Source organism: Apis cerana, linkage group LG10, assembly GCF_029169275.1.
Source record: "Apis cerana isolate GH-2021 linkage group LG10, AcerK_1.0, whole genome shotgun sequence".
Classification (NCBI taxonomy): domain Eukaryota; kingdom Metazoa; phylum Arthropoda; class Insecta; order Hymenoptera; family Apidae; genus Apis; species Apis cerana.
The window spans coordinates 2,060,995-2,083,603 of record NC_083861.1 but is presented as its reverse complement, the minus strand read 5'-3'; the positions used below and the strand labels follow the sequence as shown (position 1 = coordinate 2,083,603).

Below are 22,609 nucleotides of genomic sequence, written 5' to 3'. Positions count from 1 at the left end.
GTCTGTCGAGAGCAGGAAAGAGGACGCCTCGCTGTTCTAGCTTCCATTCTGTAATGATCTACACGAATCTGGCCCGATGTTTCGTGCATCGACCATTCGTTCACGTTCACGAACGCCTCCTCTTTCGATAATGCTCACCCACGCGTCTTTCCTTTCCTTCTTTTTTCCCCCCCTTTTATTTTTCGGATATATCTGCCTTCAGAGAGAACAAATGACCGATGGTGAGAATGGTTTCGTAATGATTGGAAATGCTCGGATCGGTGTAACGAAGGTAGTTCCAGGTGAATTTACGAGATGTGAAGATTTTATCTCGTAGAAAGATTTGTAACTGTTCAATGATTAGATTATAACTTTTAATAGATTTAATATAAACATTTTCGATTGGGAAAAATGACTCGTAATCATAATATGCTATCCTTTCTGTCACTAACTATTTAGCAAATATTTGCAAGCATTAAAAAATTCTTTCCAAAATATAAGTACAGAGATTTATAGCTGTAGAAGTTCAGGAATCGATAAACTTGAAACATTCTTACAAAATGTCTAAATATCTCTACGTTTATAGCATTTTTTCATACTTAAGAACGATACGATACACGATTTCTTATCCCCCGAGATAGCAAAGAGAATATATTCTATACCCACCGGCTATTCTATATCTCAACTTTACGAATCGGCTCGAACTGGAACGTGGAAGAAGAGGCAATAATTCTCGAGGGAGGGGGCCACGATAGGATGTTGTTCCCGAAAAGCAATCGAATCTAAAAGGGTGAATCTAAAAGCAAACAAGTCGCTCGCTACAATTTGACCGTATCTCGGCAGCGGAGGAGATCGATGCCGTGGGCCATCGCGCGCCGTTTCGCCCATAAAACCACGAGTTATGGTTATTTAAAAACTTATTGGCCCGCCCATGCGTTGCGGTTTGCACTGGGGGAGGGTGACTGGGCCAAAGGGGAGGGAAAGGCTGAACGGAGAGAAAGAAGCTCGTGACTGACCCAGCCCTCAGATAAATCAAAGGATATTAAGACCGTTCGTGTCTCCTTCTCCTTCTTGCTCACGATACGCCTCGACTGCCACTCCACCTTCTCCTCTTCTTGGTTTCTCTCCTCGCACGGGAGTTCTTAGCCAAACGCATTACCGGGGTGGCAGAGGGCCGCCATAAAACTATCCGCGTTCACGGATACGGGCTTCGCGAAGCAGCTTCGATCGGCGACAAGGAGGCTCCTGAACGGGGCAAAGTGGATCCTTGATAAATATCGAGATAGTTGCCTAATTTTAAATCAACGTCTCTTGGATCTCTTGGAGGAGAATTTTTGGACAGCTTGAATATTGCATTTATTCTTATCCTTATAAGCAAGAACTGTAATATCTTTTTCCAACATTTTAAAATTGCGAGATATAAAACTAAGAATATTCTAAAATTGATAACCTCAAAGCGTTCACTCGCGTTCCAAAGTCCAATCATCCCTGCCATAAATCAAAGCGCAAAACAAGTCGGCTCGAACTCATAACCGGCGTAAACTCTCGTCTTGGTCGTCGTTGGTGGAACAAGGGAACTGTATTTTTCCTTGGAAGTCCACGAAACTGGGTGTCCAGTTCCACGTCGCGTTTCGCGAGTAATTACACGCGTGCGTGTACGATCGAAGCGACGAGGAGTGTACGCGAGGATTATTAATGGGTGCATCTCAATCCGGTAATTTTTCCACGTCGCGGCGGGTAATGCACGAACCGCGGGGGGCGAGCAGGCTATATTGCCCGATCAATCAAAATGAGCCCAGCCTGGCAACCGACTCTTCTCGGTGGCGGGGCTCACGAAACGAAATCGACCTCCTTTTAACCATTACGCACCATGAAAATCCTCGACCGTGATTCTCTTTCAAGGACGGGATCAAGCGTGGATAATTCCTCCAAGATATACGAATTTCTGGATTTTTCTTCGCTTCTTCTTCGTTCGATATCGTTCTCGAAGAACGAATTTTGTTACGAAATAGATTTGGTACATCGAATATACTTTTCATATCCTTTTAATATACTTTGAAATACATACATTTGTGAATTAGAATTTATGTATTCTAAATGTTCCGAGATTCGATGAATCCTTAAGATTCATTTGCGAATTTTTTATTTCGTTGTGCCGTTTAATGTATTGAATATATTTTGATCCAAGGTTTGACGAATCGTTAAAACGCACTTGTACAGTGGAATATATCATCGGGACTTTTATAGTTGCGTGTGGTGGACGAAGTGGCTGAGAGTAACACGATCTGCACTATATTTCTCGATCGCGTCTCGTGGACGTGTATAGTAAGAGGATCGGGTATAAATAAAAGGGTGGAAAAATTCGGCGGATGGTCGTGTATCGTCCGGGGCAATAACTTGGGTTGTAAATTTCGACGCGGGTGATATACGCGGGAAATTGCAGGATTTATGTTATGCTCGTGCGTATCACGGATTCCGATGAATCTGTGAGAAAGAGAAGGAGAGAAGGAACTTGTACGTTTCTGAAATGCTCCGATAAAATGGTTTCTTATTCTCGATCGACCATTGGATTGAAAACAATCGCACGAATCTCTTTGATGGAGGAATTTTTAAAAAAAATATAATAAAATTAAGAGATAAAGATTAGTTGGAATATAAAGTTTTTTCTGATACAACAAATTTTAATTATCCAAAACCATTATTCATTATTCAAAACAAAATATTGAGAAAGAATCATTTCGATATCCAAATGTATATACATGTGCATCTACGTCTGGAAGAAAATTAAAGAAAATTCTCCACGAGTTAAAAGAGCGGAAATCGTGTAAAATACCTATCTCAAGCTTGTTTTCTGCTCGTTCTAATCACTGGATTTAAATCATGCCGCCCGTCCACGTGGCCCCGCGCTATTACGCGTATTACGTAGCACGACATTAATATCTTTGAAGCAAGCTGCTTCCAAGCATCAACGTTTTACACGCGTGTAAATGACCGCGCGTACACACCAACGCTCCGAGGAGGAGAAAGTGCAACATTACGCGGTAATTATCTTTCCTTCACTTTTGACTTCGTTTGACTTCCCCGACGCATCGCCGCGTAAATTATTTTATTTTATCTCGGCCCTCCTGCGACCGGACGAGATCTTTGTCGAGGAGCCGTGAGTTTAGAGAATCCAGCTGCAGCTGAACCGCGTCTGAGAAGAGCTGGCTTGGGAATGGACACGAATTTTCATCGAGTTTGGTGAATGTACGCCGACACCTCGACTATATCGGAATAATTTATTTGTAGAGAGGATCGGCTTACTTTAAAGTTCAGAGTGTTTTATACTCGGTGTGGAACGGACGATTGGTCAATTTTGCGATGATGCAATTTAGAAAATAAATCGATACACGAGTTTTTAACGCGCACTAGAATTCTTCGAAGCGATTTTAATTTGGGAAATAGATTATAATATTGTTATGAAGAGATTGACAATTTCTATCTTCGGAATTTGCAAGTATTTGAGTTGAAAAATAATTGTGCGTTTGGATCAGCTCGGATTTCATTTCAAACATTCACGTTCGATTTTGTATGTTTAATGGAATCGAGGAATGAAATCTTTAAAAAAAAAACAGAAAAACAGAAACAGGACGATCGATAATCGACTCGAAAGGGTGAGTTCCGCAAAAAGGATCTACCTGCGACATTGAACCACGCCTTACCGACACGACAAAGAACGCAGCGTGTGAAAGCTCGGTGAAATGGATCTATTGTGCTCGAGTCAAAACGTTTGTCGTTTTTCGAAAGCGGATCGACTTTCCTCGTCGTATTAGCTAAACTTTTTCTTCGCTCGAATCATTCATAAAAAAATATTAAATAGAAAAATACAGCGGCGAAGGGATAATGAATAAAAGATTTAAGAAAATAAAGAATATCTAATCTAATATAATTTAGAAATGTTTGAATGTACGAAAAATACCATAGTACACGTATTTTGCTTTCGATATTTTATGCGTTTCAATTTTACAGAAATGGACAAATAGACTAGACTTCGCAGTCTAGTTCTAATAATATTTTTTTATAATATCTGAAGAAACACGAGAAAAACTTTTATCCAGACCGCGAGTACACCAACGTATATTTTAAATCGCATAAATATTCCCTGTCCAATACCTATAAACTTCAAGATTATCCTTTGACAAACGACGAGACTCGATATGTATTAGGAACGACGTTGAAAAATGCAAATAGCCTCATAGCAGACCGAACGAACCGAGTAAATCCGTTACGTTTGTCCGTGGCCCGAGATGATTTACGCGATCATGGAGAGGCAGGAGTGTAAATCAATTTGAAAAGCGAGATGATTTCTCTCGTTCAACTTTCGTTTTGCCAGCAGCGGCCAACATTTTCGCGGAATTATTGCGCAACGTTTTCCACGTTGTTCGAAGCAACGAGGCGAGGTTTCTCGGGACGAACGGGACGCGGTAATTTACACGATGGAAAAGCGTGGCTGGGCCGCCCCCGTTCTCCCTAATGAGCCGACTAATTGTTTCGAGCCGCGCGCTGATTTACCGTGAGAAACGTGAAACGATCCATGAATGTGTACGTACGCGAATGCGCCGAGCAAAAGTGCGATAATTATTATATCACGCCGTTCCGTTTTTGAAGAATTGCCCCGAATTCGCGTCCCAATTCAAATTTATTTCTTTCAATCGAGAAGAGAAATTAGTCACGAAAATGAGAAATTAATATCTCCTATAATTTCTGATAAACAAGTAATATAACAGAACCGAAGATATTTTAATAACTTTAAATAATAAGTATGTAAATTTGAAACAAATATGCGCATGTTTATACATAAACGATACAAACGTATCAATTAAACATTTATGTATAAATATGTAAATATTTTACCCAATTTTTCAATTCCATCAAATTTGCCACTGGGCTAGCAAATAATCTAGCCATCTAATCGCGGATAAACGTACATATACGATATATATATACCACCGATAATAATTCCCTCTTGCAACGATGACCGGGATGACCAAGTGAATTGCTCGCGCAGCGTCGCGGTCGGAATCGATTTCACGATTCGATTTCCGATCGGGGGGGACCCGTCACGAGCGAGACAAACGCGAAAGAGCAAAGGAGAAAGCATTCTTGCTGGAGGATAATGATCCCGAACTCATTTCGCGATCATTCCGTCTGATTGATCTGATTAGTCCAGGCCCGGAACAGGTCGACCGGTAAATGATCTCTGGCGATCTCAATCAGCTTCTGAAAAAAATAAAACGGCATCGATCAATCCAACCGGTCCAACCCTCCATCTCCCTCCCTCCCTCGCATTTATCCTTCTCTCGTGCCACCTTCCTTGCTCTGCACGATAATGAGAGCCTCCCATGTAGAGAGAAAAAGGGATTATTTGCGGCACGGGATCGAAAATCTTTGCCGCGCGAGCCTCATTATCGGATGCACGACTACCACGATTCTGGAGCGGCTCTCGTTTCGACGTCGCTTCCCTTTCGGCTCTACCTCGGCTCTATCTCTCCTTCCTCCTCGTCCAGCTCTTCCAGCAAGACACACGCGGAAAGGGGATCCCTCTTCGTCTTCTTCTGAAACGTCAACGCTCGAAGCTATCGGCGGTGGAAACGTATCGGAGTGGATCGGTAAATCAACGACAAGGCCGGGGTCACGGGTCGAGGAATTAGAGCGGCTAGGAATGCCGCTGGAATGACGCCGCGTTTCTGATTGCTTAAGGGAAAGGGTTACAGGTGTCACGTGAATGGAATGGATGTTTATTGCGGTTTAATTTATTATTATTATTATTATTATAATACCTTTTCATTCATGGGAGGAGGATATTGAGAAAAGTTTTTCGAAATTGATTAATACTTAATCCTGTTGTTATTCACGTTACTGTAATATCGAAACGAACGTTAATAAATAAGTTTCGTTGTACAAACACTTAACTCGTGAATGGAAAAAGCTTATTCAGTTTTTATGACGCGATTACAATAAGTAAGGTGTTGATTGAGATCTTGTGTAACGAAATATTTTCGGTTTAATTATTTTCCGAGCGAGAAGCGAGAAACGTGGGTTCGTATAATCGTTTAATCGAAGGAAAATGAAAGAAACGATGCGTAAAAACGTTTCTTTTTTATTCCGGTTTTCCTGAACGCCCAAAGATTACCACGTTCATCTCGGCAACCTTGAATATAGATTGCAGTTGCAATTGCACGTTTTTTTCTTTTTCTCGGCGGCTAAGAGGCATCGTTTGCACGTTGCTTCCGTACATGAATCAACCGCTGAAAGACCACAAAGAAGCGTTTACAAGCTTGCGTGAACGCCGCGTTTAACCGACCAACATTCTTGCCGCTTTGATCCGCGGCAGTCTACTTCAAATTGTCACCTGTTTTCCTTCCTGCTTGTTTTCCACGAATTTTCGAAGGAAAATCATTGACCAGCCTCTAATATCCCACACTTGAATTTCGAATTTTAATTTATTCATCGATTAGTTTCGTATTTAAACATCATTAAAGATGGAAAGGTACATAAAAATCTACTCAACTCGCCGTTTAATATTCTCATTACGCGAGAGCGTGTAATTGGAAAAGACGTTGGATACGTCCCGTCAAAACTTTAGCCACCAGTCTAATACATGAATTACATAGTTAGCCACGGCTGATTACGCGAACGTGCTCGTGCATAATTTGTTCCTGGCGCCATTGTTTCGCACTGCTCGCAGCCTCTTACGAGTTCCTACTCTTCTACTCTTAAAATAGCTTCGCGGAACTGAAACGTTCCTCGTTTAAAAAAGAAAGATGGAAATAGAATAGGGAAGTTTCACGCAAAGTTTTCTGCTCTTTCGTTCGAAAACGAGTTCCTCAAAGTAGAAAGGATGGAATTTTGTGGAGGGGAGAGAGAGAGAGAGAGAGAGAGAAAAAATGGAGGAATGTACGCGCTCCTCAGGCTAGAATTTCTCAAAATGCGAGAGAATCGAACCGGAGGAATTCCTCGAAATGCGATAGATTCGATTCTATTTTTCAAAAAAAAAAAAAAAATGAATCTCCCCAATTACTCTTATTCTTCCTAATAAAAAATAAAAATATCCAGAAATATTCCAATCTTTCACCGGATCATCGTAACGAAATATTTTCCCATACCTCGAGCAATAATTCCACCGTAATAAACACCTTCAAGGAAGCAACATCCATCGTTCGGCCGACAAAAAAATCCGCGAACGGCAAAAATCCTCCTTTCGACTACCGACCAAACTCTCCTCCTTCTCTCCTGTGTTAGCTCGAGTGAGCCGTAACACGTTTCGGGGAGAGGCTGCGTTCGGCGAGCGAAGAAAGAGAGAGAGAGAGAGCGTCTCTATTTCACGCGTCGCGTGTACACGCGCAACACGAGAAAGGCCGAACACGCGATGCACAATCCATATTGCTCCCGCTTAAACCACGTTGCGCCGGGTATTTCCATATTACCGTTCCGGAATTCCGTTCCAGTTCGTTTAATGAGGAACGACTTTTTAACATTCCTGCGTTAAGCCAGCGTGAGAACCGCGAAATGCGGGGTCGTGGGCCATAAAATCCGTGACTCAACGCTGCTGCGCTTGTTTTACATGCGTGGCAATGATCGGTTGGGCTGCGTTAAAGCCGAGTCGGGAATCAGATCGAAAGGGGGAGGGGGACAGCGATATCGATCGAAATTTTATTTCGATTTTTAACCATTGTCGTGTGACCCTATCCGTGGAATATTGGAGTGAGATCAAAGTTTATCAAAGTTTTGCTTTTCCTCTTTTAAATAATAGTTTTTCCCTAAGGTTTTTAAGCGACATCTTTTCGAGAATAATTACAGAAGAATGTAGTTGTGATTTTCTCAGTTACTGTTCGTTTGTTGTCACATTTGAATACTAAAATAGAAAAAGAGAGAGAGAGAGAAAAAAAAAGAAAGGAAGAAATTACGTTTCATAGGCTCATCCCAGAAGTAGATTCTCAAGAAATCTTATTAAGTCGTAAAATTCTCGCGTTCATCTTTCTTCTAACTTCAATCAGAGGTGAGATATAGCTCGTGCCAGTTACGTGACTCACCCTCTTATACAGTACTCATTATACAGCCTATCGATGCGTTAACTAAGCCTGTTTTCATTAACATACAAATTACTCGTTTCGAGATACAAACAACAATCGTGGCCTGACATTAATTTCAACGTCTCTATGTTTAAGCCTGACTTAATTAATGTTTGTACATTAGAGAAGAAGGGGAAGAAATATTAAAAAAATAATAATCGGAAACGCGCACTCGCGCATCTTTCAACAGAGCTTTAAGCCACTTTGGTTGGAACGAGAATGAATATTAGAAACTTTCGTGTCAAACTTTTGAACACGATCCCGCGTCATGATGCGCCTCAAGTGTTTGAAATCGCAACGACAGGCTTGATCAGATAAGCCTCGCCAACTCCATCTGTTTAATTATCGATACATCCGATGGTACACGAATCTTTTTCACAATTTATTTAAACTCGAATGGCGTCGAATTAACATCAATGCCTCGTCCAATGAAAGATTCAATCGAAACTGAACTCTTTCGCGAAAATTTATTAGATTTCTTTGAGGATCGCATAAGGAAGTATCAAGATTGGATTGTGATTGGATTTCAATCGTAATTCGATGCCACATCTTTCACTCGACTTACTCGATCAATCGAACTTATTCAGGCCGATTGCTGTCTATACCTGATTTAAGTTAATTAACTGAGAGTAATAAAATTGAATGGTTCGATTACTTCAAGTACACGTTAAAGACACAATTATTGGCAACGCTGTGGAGAGGAATTTCCGTTAATGCAAACTATATTGATCCGCAATCATAGCTTCCACTTTAACTACTTTCGCGTGTATTCGATTTGTTGAAAGTATTTTCCAATTGGTGCGGGTATAACGAACCGTATAGTAAAGTGTAATCAATCTCGGTAAGCAAGCTAGTAAATTGAGTGAAACGCGAGCAATAGCGGCGCGTCGAATGCAAAACTCGTATGAAAATTAAATTAAAATTTCTAGTTGGATTTCAATTCGAAAAGAAAGCATTCCAAGGAGTCTAATTTTACTCTCCGACCCATTCATCGAAGAAATTAGTCATCGTTGATAAAAAAAACCATCAATTAAAAATCGACACTTTTGCAATCCAAATTTCTAAACCATTTAAAAAAGACTTCAAAATTATACACGCAATCGATCCTAAGTGGAATAACGTCAAAAGGAATCGCGATCGTCGGATCGAAATTAGACTCGGGTTGGCAATAATCTTCGGATGGAAGATGAGCGGTTTCATAGAGCAACGAAGGAAGGACAAACGCAAGCGGGAAAGAGGAATCGAAGTGTTCCTTGGCCAGTGGGGTCTGAAACGAGAGAGGGGAGGAGGGGTCGATGGGGTAGCAGCGAGATGCATTTCGTGGATTAAGAAGGTTATATACCTGGTCTCACGGTGAGCCAGCGCGGTAGGAGTCTAATAAGATGTAACTAAATTATGATTGGATTCATCATTGCCGCCAACGGGATTGGTATTGTCGATCGTTTCTGGCTTAGGAACGAATGGCCGGACGGTGCAAGCCGGTCAATAATTCATCGGCCTCGCGGCATTCTATATGAAGCGTGATATACCGTGATCCCGAATGAGCGATTGCCAACCGACGGCGAAGCGGGACGGAAGAGGAAGGGACGATTTCTTCTGCGTGCGCTCGATGCGTTGAAACGCGAGGGGTTGCCAGCCAAAGTATGACGATACGAGGGTTTTCTTTTCTCCTCTCCTTTGTTCGATTTTTGTGAGTGGAGAATCTGAAAGAAAGATCGATTCAATTGAGAATTAAAATTTTAGGTATAATACTGAATGGAATCTAATGTTAAGAAAAATTTCCTGGTTTTAAAAATGTGTTATTTTTACGTTTCCTAGTTGAAATAGAGAAGTATTTTGGATTATTGGAATCTTTTCGAAATAACATTTTTGCTTTCTGACGCGCTACTCAATATTCCTTTTATTACTTTTCAAAATCAATCGTCCTACTTCACTAGAATTTATTTTGGAAAAAAAAAAAAAGAAAATCAGTAACATTTGATGAAGAATAGATAAAAAAAATTTTTAAAAATAGACTCTTAAATCTTTATTTTCCCCATGAAACATTAAATTTCTTCTATCATTAAACAAAAAGGAATAGAACTATAATTTAATTACAAATAGAAACTCGAAAATATAATCTTTACTTTCTCTTGCAATATTAAATCTTCTCCGGCTTATGTTAAAAATCCAACAGATTATGTTTTCGTAATAAATAAGAAGAACGAAAATCGGAAATAAAATAAATTACTTAGTTAATACTCCTAAATTCCCTCCAAAGCTTAAAAAGCTTCCCTAAAAATCCCGAGTACTGAAAATTCGAGAAAAGAAAGTTTAAGTGAATCCCTAAAAAAAAAAAAAAAAAAAAAAGAAAAAAGAAAGAAATCACCCAAGAATCCAATACCAATAAAGCGTACCCCCGTTACGATTCTCTAAGCGTGTAAAGGGAAAGGAAAAGGGGTCGGTCAAAGAGTCGGCGAAGAAGGAAACCGGTGGACGGCGTGAGTAAGCGTTTATGCAAAAGGCGAGTAAACGTTTCGTTTTGTTGGTCGAATTAGCTTCGTGGTCTCCACTCAGCCGGTAGAGGGGAGAGGGAGGCAGGATCAGCGCGGTCTTCTCGAGTTTCGGGGCCCAATCACGTGCCAGTCATTCCTCGGGCTAAAGGGGCCTTCGGTTCCGGGCAACAGGAGGGTGATTTTTGCATGTCACGTGGCCAAACGGGCACACACTGAATGCCCGTCGTTAGGCACTCGTTGTGCCACGATGAGTCGGTTTCACGCAACGATACGTCCCGAGAACGCTCCACTTCGGCGCCCTTTCTCGAAACCACCTATGAAAATGACTCGAAGCTGATCCTACGGTATCCGCCCGTTTGCCCGCGTTCGAGCTTGCACGTGATTTTCTACACGATGCGAAGTATAAATTGGAAAAGAAAAAAAAAAGGAAACGAAATGAAAATTGTGTGGAGATAATTTCAATTTTTTTTCTTATTAAAAATATTCGTTAAAATCACGAGATAAAGATCAAAAGATCGTGTTATTGTATTGTGAAGTATTACGAATTGAGAAGAAAATTGTTGAAATTTATTAATTCTTTTAATTTCGAATTTTTTAAGCTATCAAAGAGCGAGAAAAATTTTTTAAATAATGAGATAAAGATCGAATAAAAATTGTTGTGCCATTTTGTTCGTGAATATGTATCGTTTTGAAATTATTAATGGTAAAAAGGGAAATTTTTTTGGATACTTTTATTTTAATTGCTGGTATACTTCAGAAATGGAAGAATAGGTTTTAAAAATCTTAGCATATTCATCGAGGTATTAGGCAAAAGGTATTAGGTAAAAAATATTTTTAAAAATACAATTTGTATAAAACCCAAGACCAAGAATAAAAATTAGTCAAATATTTTTTTATGGCCCCCCGATCCTACTTGAATTTGTTTCTCGAATATGATAGTAAAAATGGTAAAAATGATTTTACAAGAACTTTACCCAAAGTAACGGTAAAAACTACCCTTGAGAGAAGAAACCCTTCTGTCTGTCCAATGTTTTTACGACTTGACCCACATTTTTCGAGAGGAAACGAGGGTACAGGTCTGTGTCTTTTCACTGGCGGCGCACGTGCCATAAAAATACAAGAACCGTACGATTTTCCTTTGGTAAAATAGTCGAGAGAAAGGTGAAAAGAAACGAAGAAAGAAAGCGGAGTCCTGTGCCGATGCTAAAAAGTCACGGACACCGTTAGACCGTAAAAAGATACACGTCGTACACCCTCGTGAGATATTTCTGCATGCTGTTAGACGTGTTCGTTTCGGAGAATATAGTTTTACTGCTTCTAGAAATATTTTAAACAGATAATCCACACATATATGCATATGTATATATATACCTTTTTTTCTCATATAAACGATAAAGAAGGAAAAATCTTGCGCATCGAAATTTAAAAACGCGATGATTTAATTTATTTTTGTAGAAATATCATTAAATCTATCCGAATTACAAGAATCTATTTCTTCTATCTTTTCTCTTCTTTGTTTGGCGAAATCTATTATTAAAAACAAAAAATTCTTTTGCATTATTTATCGTATGGAATTTTTTTAAACTTCAAAGAAAAGATTTTTAGGTAAATATATTATTATAACGAACAATAAAAAAATGTCGGCCAATACAAAGGGAAATTTTACGATGACTCCAATATTTTCATTTCAAGTCATTCTTAACTTTTCAAATTTTTTACTAGCTTTTATTATTAGATCTAAGTTCTTTCTTTTTTTTTCCTTCTTTTACTGTCCATTTTTGACTATCTTTGGTGTTTTACCTTTTTTACCTGGTCACTTGCAACTTTTTAAATTCTTTTACCTGCTTTTATCAAGTCTAACTTTTTTTTATTTTCTTTTTTTATTGCCCACGGTATTTTTCCGATGTTTTATCTTTTTTACCTGTTTTCATCCGATTAGTATAATTTCCCAAGTTTTTTTACCAACTTCTAATAAACGTATAATCTTATTTTTCCTTTATTTATTAATTAAGATATATCTCTAGTGTCTTATTTTATACGTTCCCTCTGATTACCATAAAAAATAATTACCAGAATTTTTAAGTAACGAACAAAAATAAGTGTATCATAATCAATAAACGGATCATATTGATACCTGAAAATCTCTGAAGAAACAAAAATTTTTGTTTTTATTGTACCTTTAAGCTTGGAAAACTGTTTTCGAGGCAGGTATGTAATTATTACAACATTTTATTGGAGGATTTACCTCGAAAATCTGTCGTCAGCCCTGTAAATCGTTATGAATTTTTTTCCCGACCGAGATTTTATTTTTCAAACAGTCCTCAAGTTGTAATGTAAGAGATTTAAAAATTTGGTAAATAATGTGTTCACAACAGAAGCTATTTTCAAGGTTCGAGTTTACATAGCCATTCTTTAAACTCGAAATTTATCGTTTCTTTTTACCACTGGTTGCGTTGTATACGGGCAATTAGAGACACTAAAACGAAAAAAAAAAAAGAAAAAAAAGAAAGAAAGAAAGAAAGAAAGAACGAAAAAAAAAAGAGATGGAATAGCTCGTAGCTCGCACAAAGGAAACGTTCCTTTGAACATGATTATTCATTCATTCGTAGCAAATTTTCTATCCATTAGATTTCTTTCTATTTTTTTTTTTTTAAATTTTTAAAGAATTACTTTGAAATTGCATTTTTTAAAAAATAATCCATATGCGACAGAGATTCAAAGATAATAAATAACTAAAACTACTTCCTTATATCATAATAGAAAGCACAAATCAACCACGACTGGGCATCGCTCGATGCCAGGATTTATGCCACCAATAAATCCTTCTATCGCTTCGCAAAAGCGAAACATCGAAATCTGAATACGAGGGGGATTGTAAAGCGATGATGTTATAACTTTTACGCAAAACATCCTACGTGATACTGCTCGTAAAAATATTCTTATTTTTCTTATTTCTAAATTCCGCGGATCGAGCATTCTCACGAATAAACTCCGTTTATTATTAAAAATTCCTTATCCCGTGGATCAATCTGAAGAAGCGGGAACGAAGCTTTCTCGATTCAACTTTCTACAAAATAGCCGCGTAATTACGAAGCTTCTACGAGTGTTCTCCTCCAACATGAAAAACAAAGGGGGCGGCAAGGGAGGGGAGGGAACCAAGTGGTCAACGAGCGTACATCCTGCGTCTGGATGCGGATGACGCAGCAACCATGCAAGAGCCGTCTTGTCGCGTCTTGATGAGCACGACGAGAGACATCGTCCGTCGATTCAAACTATCGATATCCGACCCCACGACCCCTTGGCTGGCCCGTGGGGCTGCATAACGCGATATACATGCTGCAGGTTCTGATTGCTCTCCACGGATGTGACAGATCTGCCTCGTTCGCCGCGGGACACGAATTTGTCGATACATCCACCCGAGAAGGACGAAGCCTCGATATCATCGCCGGATGCTCGTCGAACTAACTAGAGAGACGCTCACTCGTCCATCCAGATTTGGAGCGTTTGCTCCAAAAGTTTATTTCCATTCGATTGATCTTCCATCGATTCGGACAAATTTTCGAACAAAAGCGTATTACGACAGTATTTGAATTAAGTTCTGAGTGTATATTATGTGGATCGATGAAACGATAAGTGATTCAATATGATAGTGTTTGTTATTGAATACACTTGGAATTTTTGTAGGGAAATTTAACATTTCAATTGTTTTTTCTTTTTACTGCTTCGACTAAACACTAAATCCGTATTAAGTCTCTAGTTATCGGTAAATCTGTTTGTAAACGAAGATTATATATCGCTTTTTCTTTTAATGAAAATGCAGGCAATGAAATTTGCAGGCAAGAATTATTAGATTGCAGGTATGACAAAAATCGCGTGTACTTTTGTTGAAACTTTACGATATCATAAATTTCCTACTTTCTTTGAAACACTTATTTTATCGTTATCCAAAAGAAATTACACCAATAAATAAACGATAAGTAGATGAATATAAGAGATGATTATATTACATAACGAATTCTCATAAACTATTCGTTAAATTAAATCCAAATTTCAAATTTCTATTAATTATTCACTATTTATTACTTGAAAAATTTCCACGAAATCTTCAATCGGAAAGATTTTTATTTTCGATTTTTTTCGATTCATCCTGTGCATAATACACGCGCAACAAGTGTCGAGCAGAAGCACAAGGTGTAAAAGTTAGGTGAAAAAGTGACCTAAGCGTGGGACCTATCCTTCGCCGACCGACTTTCATTTTTATTGGTCGACGCGCGATCCGTCGATCTGGACTGCCGACAATGGATGGGGGAAGGAAAAAAAAAAAAAGAAAAAAAGGAAAGAGAAAAAGGAGCATCTTCGGTCGAGGTCGAGCTCGACTTTCTTACGAGGATGCATTCTTCACCGGGTCTCTTTCTCTCTCCCTCTCCCTTTCACCCTGTCCGCCCCCGAGTCGCGCGCTCTCTTTTCCCCTTCCCCGCGCGCCTCTTCCCTTTTTTTTCGGGACCTGCAGCCAGCCACCTGCTGAGAAAAGTGCTCCGTGACCGTTCGACGGTTGCGTCAAGACCAGGGCACAGTTATTTGCATCATCCATCAGCCACGGGGTGAAAGAGGGAAGGAGGGGACAGAGATGGTGCTCGCTCCCGATTCCCCAGGGATATTCGCCCGCATTGTTGCTCCTCACGGTGATATTTTATTGGGTTTATGACGTCATTAATCTGATCGCGAGCTCCACCCACCGACCTAATCGTGACGCATCTGAAACCGATGGATCTACCTGGCTTCTCGAGAATTTTCGAACTCTCTGCAGGTACATAGTCCAGAATTACGTAAATTTTTCGGTTTACTTTTCTTTCTTCGCTTTGTTCTTGGAACGATATTTAGGGGATCAAGTCGAAACGTGAATTTGTCTGTTGTAACCTGTCCAGTCCAATGGATATACAAAGATGAATCTGAAGTATTTCTAAGCAGTTAAACGAAGAAGATAGATTTTACATATGTTTTTATCCCATTTGACACGGAGAATAATACATCATCGCAGGATTGATTATCGAAAGGAAACAGCCCTTACGTATAAAACCCAAGTTGTCGAATGATTCGAATCTCGGTGCAACTGTTCAAAAATTTCCTCTTGATCCTGGAACGCCTAAACTTATATACATATGTAAAGGCAGCGGCTTACATGCATGCACGATCGAGCGTGAAACTGGCTAAACATTAAACAACACGGCTCTCCTAATGGCCGCGCCGCTACGTTTCCTGGTTAACTAAATTATTTGTACTTTCACGTTAGAACGGCGTGACAAGAATGCGCCGTCGCGTTCAACCTCAGCTCCAAAACACTCTTTTCACCTCGCGACGGCGACCAGCCACAAGCCGACGCTGATTGCCTGACAAGGGAAGCCGAGATAGTTGCACGCGACGTTTCGTAAAACGGCCGCAGTGTGTGGTTTCACATCGACACTACGTCATCGTACACCGGTGTCAGTGTACCGTGTACAAAAGGGTGTTGCCTTGCGGGAGAGTGTCGCGCTCGCGTGTACACCATTCAGACCGAGTCCGGCAAAGCGTTCGACCGATCACAATACGAAATTAAGATAGCGATCGACACCCTGGTATCGGCCTCCCTCCCCTCCGGCTCTGACAGAAACGGGCGAAAATAAATAAACGGCCGATAAATCGCGTTGCGAAACGTCGCCCCGGGGACACCCCGCAGACCCCATCGAAATGAAACATAAGCGAGTGAAACCCCAAAGATGGATTGTCGCCAGGGGGGACCGGTCCAAGTGTGAATTTCGCGGAAATCTCTCCGATTCTCTCTAGAATTTTTCTTTTGATAACAACAACATCATAGCAAAGTGAATTTTTCTTGACATTTTTTCTTGCCAAGGATATAACGATTTGTTGAAGCATGAAATAATATATAAAAATAGTGTCGTGGTAAGTTTCGTAGATTTCTTTGTGGCGATTGAAATCGTGAACGGGAATATATATAAGAAGGAAGGAAGAGATTTTTTTGGTAGACTCCCACGGATCTATATACACGTTTTCATCGAGAAAATAAATCTTCCGTGTGAAGAACGACTGTCAGCCGCCTTCTCTATCCCCAGATCCGTGCCCCTGAGAAGACGTTACACCCTCGATGATCGATCGACGTTCCGATTCTGCGCGAGGAAAACGGACGATCCGATCCGATCCGATCCTCCTCTTCTCCCTCCTCTTCCTCACCTGAACTCCGCTCCCCGTGCGCGCTCGTGCGCTCGCCTCTGAATCAGCAAATCCTTTGATATCGTTGTGAGGCTGGCGGCAGCTGCCGTGCCCGATCCTCGTGCATTATTTCGTGGCCGGAGCCGGCGTGAATGCCTTGCTATGTACGAGCAGCATGCATGTAGACATCAGATACGCTCGGTATAATATAACTTTTGCCCGCTAAGATATTTGACGCTGCATACCTTCCGCGAGCAGCGGATGCCCGACGCGCCCCTTTGGAAACGCATCACTTCCCCAAAAATTATCGCCTCGGATGCGAGCACGAGTTGCGAAATTTTTCCAGAAATCTAGACCGTTCGTATTAAAATTCCATTCCAAAATTCTCCTCCTCGTCAAACATCGAAGAATCGGAATACGAGAAAATTCTAGAAACATTCCATCGAACAACCCCGAATACATATTTTAGTGGAAATGTCCAACGAGGCTCGCGACGCGGCCTCACCCTCCAACGAATACAGCGCGGTCGAAAGTATCTTTTACACAGCACGAGCGGTGTGTACGAGCTTCGTGAGCGGAGGCAGCAGCACACTTCTCACGGATCCGAGGTGGTATACGTAGACAGTCGCCCCCTGTACGACCCCGGAACGTACGATTCGTATTGTGCGCGATCGCGGAACGAACGATCGCTACACGATCTCCCGCTGCTAGATCGCCGGATCGCCGATCCGCCGGTACAGCGATCTATTGATCGCGAACAACGCTCGGCGCACACGCGCGGCTATCTCGCGGCTCCATCGATATGACTACGTTTCCATCGATGCGGAAGTAACCGAGGCGAAAAAACGCACACACGATGCGCACCACGCGCCTCGCCTCGCCTCGACCTCCCCCGACTTCTAGGCGAAGAAACAAACGTAATTGGCATTCTCGACTCGGATCACGGAACGCTCGATCGGCCGGTAACGAGCCGGTGCGATATGATGGGCCCGACGTGGAGATGAAATTTCCCCCCGATTAAAGTAAACCGCCCGCTGTTGACCCGAGCTTTAAAGGGAAACGCGCGAGTGTAATAATATAATCGATTATGTGAGCCACGGTGGCTATATATGCTGAAAGGGGGGATTTATTAATTGCGGAATTTCGATCGTTAAGGGAGAAGCTTCGTGGTATGGCGAGGGGGGTGGTATTGTACATTGGCTCGTTTTGTGAGAATGCGGAACGTGGAAGGTTGTACTTTTTTTGAAATTAGTACTATCGATGAATGTCGATCTGAAATATTTATGGTGTGTATCGATGATAAGAATTGAACTCTTGTTCGAAATTTCAATCGCACGAAGCAAGGATACGGCAGTAATTCCCTGCGCAAAGTGGTCACGTTTCCCTGCAAACGTAACCGCAATTTTTCCCCCGTTATTTCCCACATTTCTCGATTCAAATCCATCAAATCGATCCTCTCTCGTCTCCGTTATCCTCGCTCACGTGAGCCGAGTAATAATTAAAATTGGACTCTGTGGGGAGTGGCGTGTTACGAAATCGCGATTCAACCTCGATCATTTCCAACTACGAAACCGAATTATGAATCATCCGGCTAAATAGATCTGGCTCTGAAAATTACCTCTCTGAAATTCACCTCATCATCTTTACCCTAATAGCTTCTGTGCTTCGATTAAAACGACGGAGAGAGGAACGACGGTTTCCTCGCGAGGAATATCGTCGAAGGTGTCGACGGGTAAAAGGAAGAAAAGAAGAAGAAAAAGAAGAAGAAAGGGAAAAGGGGAAGAGGGCACGACATCACGGGTGGACCTGTTGACTTAGGCGAGCGGATAATACGAGGCGGAGAAAGGTCCTGGCACAAAAGGAGGGTGGTGATTCGTGGCTGTCGGGATTCGAGGCAGGTCGTCTCCTCCCTTTCCTCGATCTCGATTCGTTTTCTTAAGTTTCTTTTCTTTCGTTGATCTGGAAGCGCGGAAATCTGCCCCGTTTGTCCTGGATAAACAAAGGGCGAAAGGGATCGGAATCCCTGGAAGATCTTTTTTCGATCTGATTGCGAGAGATCCGTGACGATGGAAAAGTGGCTGGAAGCGGGTTCGATTTTTCAACGAATTCTCTTCTCTCTGTTGAAAATAAAATAATTTCATTGATGGAATGTCGAGACATCAAATCGAAATGTCTTCATTTCACTCACGTTTGAATTATCGTTAACATTTAGCATTTAGTTTTCCTCGGGACGCATCGTGTAATAATTAAGATTCGTTTTAATTTATTCAATATCACAGCTATCATCGCGCTTTCGAAGATATAATAACTTGTTCGATTCGATTCTCGTATTACGTACGTACCTAACGACGAGAAACAACGACGTACCCGCGGTGCTTTCCCTTCTTTGCCTCATTTTTCAACGATATTAATTAATCGTCCCTGAATAAATGACAAGTATTGCGAACGATACATGTCTCTTTTTCTTGAAAATCTATCCACCTTCTTAAAATGAAGAGAGAAGATAAAATAAAATACACGTCCAAATTCCGAATGGAGCAACTCTCCTGCAATCGAAGTAGCGTAGAAAAATGAGCGTCAAGGAGGGAAGGGTTGAGGCCAAGGTTAATGAGTTTGCTACTACCTGTCACGGATAAAGGTATACAAGGTTAGGGTTCGGTGTTTCAGCCGGGATGAAATAGCTCTCGTGGGTTATAGCAACTGGCGCATACGTCGTTTCCGGAATGCATCCCCATTGGTCGCGCACGAATTACCTGCTGGAAGGGGGCAAAGAGCAAACCGCTCGCCGGCAAGATGGCGCCTGTTCTAAATTCAAAACAAGACGCTGCTTAGCATATACATATCCCGGGCTCAGCCGCGGCCTGCACGCTATGACATTCGCAATTCAAATCCGTACATTTCTATTACCATTTTAATTCAAGGGCACTTGGCCGCGACGCGTGCATCAGCCCCCAGTAAGCATTTCCTCGAGAATCGATGTCCATTGGATTATTGGCCGATTATTGTTTTCATTATGTTATTTCGTTCAAAAAATTTCCAACAGTGTGCCCGAATCTTCATATTTTCGTGATTTTTGATTAGAAGAAGCATCGAAAAATTTTCAGTAATTCAGGTTCGTGAGAAACGTAGAAGTGAAGTAGTTTAAAAATGAAAAAAAAGGAAAAATTATACGTTGCCAAAAATATATGAAGAAAAATATTGTTTAAAATCTACAACCTGTAATCTAAAATATTTTACGTGCAATGAAATAAAGAAAGTGAAAAAGTTGCATCTCGTACTTTGAAGAAATAGTTAATTTAACAAATGGAGTACACTTTGGTAAGTTTATTTGTTTATTGTTAGAAACTTGATATAATAAACGTGATTAAAAAGGACTGTTAAAACCTAACTCGATCGAATAGATCAAAAAAAAGAAAAAAATGTGAGAAATTGTTTAGCAAGGAAGCTTTATACATTCACCGCCCATATAAGTCGCTGTTTTATGGCTTTCTTAGTTTAGTGTCGATCAACCATGCTCTCCTCCATTATTCATTTTCATCGTCGATTTGCTCCGAGATCGCGGATACGATGCTGGATATCTATCATACATTCCGAAATCGTACCATACCTTTGTCCAATTAAATACGCCGTTCGAATTAAAATCATCCCTTTCCCAGCTCAGCCATAACCGGAATTCCTGCGCCTTCCTTCATAATTTCCGGCCACAATTTTTTATCTCCTCGAGAAAACGAACGATCCAATCAATTTCAATACCATCCCTTATCCAACGTTAACAACGCGTGTCACGCATCCTTAAATAATATCCACTCGTTATTATCCCTTGTCTCGCCTAATAATAATCCAGCTCGTAATAAAAAAAGAAAAAAAAAAAAAGAAACGGAAATTTTACGAAGAGATAAGGCACGACAACATCACGGACAATTTATTCTTCGGGCAAATTGCAGCGTAATTCCCCGTGGCGAGCTCGATCATCGATAATCGTCTCGTTAGATCGGCCCTGAGAATCGGAAACAACGATCGAACCAACGAACGGAACATCTGGCGAAACCCCTTTAGACGCGGGCCCGGATTTGTATCGACGAAAACTGACTCGTTCCCGCGAATTTATGTGCGCCGTCAGATTAAGGGACGTCCCTTCTTCCTCTCCTTTCTTCCACCTTTGGGCGCCTGCATTGTGCCACTTCCGTGTACTCGGTTACGCATAACGAGATCCTCAGGATTTCACGGTCGCTATTTCGTATTAATGACCCGTCATAGCCGCAGAAAAAGTTTCACGAACAGATGTTCCCTCTATCACCCTTTCCACTCTTATTTAAAAAAAAAAGGAAAACGGCTCGTTTCTTTCTTTCGATCTTGATAATATTTTATCCTATCGATCACCTGTCGCGTGATCGTCGCTTTTTTAATCCTGCCTCCTGGCAATACTTTTTTTCCCCGCCCCCTTTCTCTCTCTTCTTTCTTTTATCGCGATCATTAATACTACGAGTGTAAATCATTCTAAATATTACCGATGTATCGTTTGCTCTTTTCTCGTGATGCACGAGAACGAGTGACTGGCGGACCTTATTCGACGAGTTTCAAAGGCGTCATGGCGAGCGTTTAAATGGAGGATAATTGCCCCCTGTTCCGCCATCGGTTGTCTGACGTAATCGGAGCATGATTGACGCGTGACCTCGAACGCGTGTTTTTTTCCGTGGTTTACGCGATCTTGGAAACGTGATCGATTTATTTACACGCGAAAGAGATCGTACGTATTTCGAACTTGGACAATTTGAGAAACGAAGAAGGGATGGAGAGGGGAAGAGTTCGGTTAATTAGGAGCATTGAGGGAGCTCGAAGGGCAGGCAGCAGGGTTGATCGTCGTGATTAATCATGGCTGCCGATCACAATCGGATGCAATCTGTGTATCTCATACGGATTCGGCTCTTCAACCGTTTTCTTCGGTTATTCTAAGAACATTCAGATCGTAGTCGATTTCGCAAACGAGAAGAAATCAATAAATTCGATGTGATCGATAAATGGATACGCGTGTTCCGATCCTCTTGAAATTTGATTTGAAATTTTAAGTACATCGTGAGGAATAAAATTAAAAAAGAAAACTATTGTCAAGATCGCCTACTTATCTAACATAAACGGAAGACTAAAGCTGTCCAAAAGTGCTAATAATAATGATGATCCAACGACGATAAATCAACATTGTCCACAAAAGAAACTAGCAAAAACGAAGTCACAAAAGACACTCACCCACGCGAAACCTATGATTCACAACAAGCCTAGAAGATCCAAATAATAAACGGAATCCATTAGGGGTCACGATCGATCGGCCAAGTGATAATTCATCGACACAGCACCGAAATGACGTTCTCGATTCGTGTTCGAGCGATTTCTTTTCTCTTCGACCGCGATCCGAGGAAGAACACAAGAGCGTAGACAATGGCGGGCCGAAAGTAGGAGGGGATCGTGGTCAAGAGGAAAATCTGAAAGAAAAACGATGGACGGAGAAGTGCTCTCGGAAAGTGGCACTCGGCGCATTCACGGAAACCAAAACATTCATTCTTCGAGTTCTGAACAATGACGACTCCTCCGTTGACCCAAGAGCCGACAATAGAGTCAACGCAGCGCCACTGAAAGAAAGATCCTGTCCGGGATCGGATATGCCCATGGACCAGATCGTAGATAAATTTCGCGTTTGTTAAAAGATCGCGTGCAACGTTGGCGCACAAGCGTTGGGGAGGATCCTCGAAATTGCCGCTTGATTTTTTCGAGCACAATGAGCTCGACCGACGAGCTTCTTCCCTCCCCCCTGGGTAATTGTCACGT

At 41.2% G+C, this 22,609-nt stretch overlaps 1 protein-coding gene across 11 annotated transcripts in view; it reads right to left on the bottom strand.

Annotated features, from left to right (window-relative positions):
- Positions 1-22,609, bottom strand: part of LOC107994194 (protein embryonic gonad-like) — a 94,840-nt gene that overhangs the window by 55,458 nt on the left and 16,773 nt on the right. The window contains exon 2 of one of the 11 annotated variants that reach the window (XM_062081070.1): positions 9,620-9,793. The exons of the other annotated variants lie outside the window; for them this stretch is intronic. The gene's annotated coding sequence lies outside the window, so the exon portion shown is untranslated. The remainder of the gene's footprint in view (positions 1-9,619; positions 9,794-22,609) is intronic. 11 annotated transcript variants of the gene reach the window in all.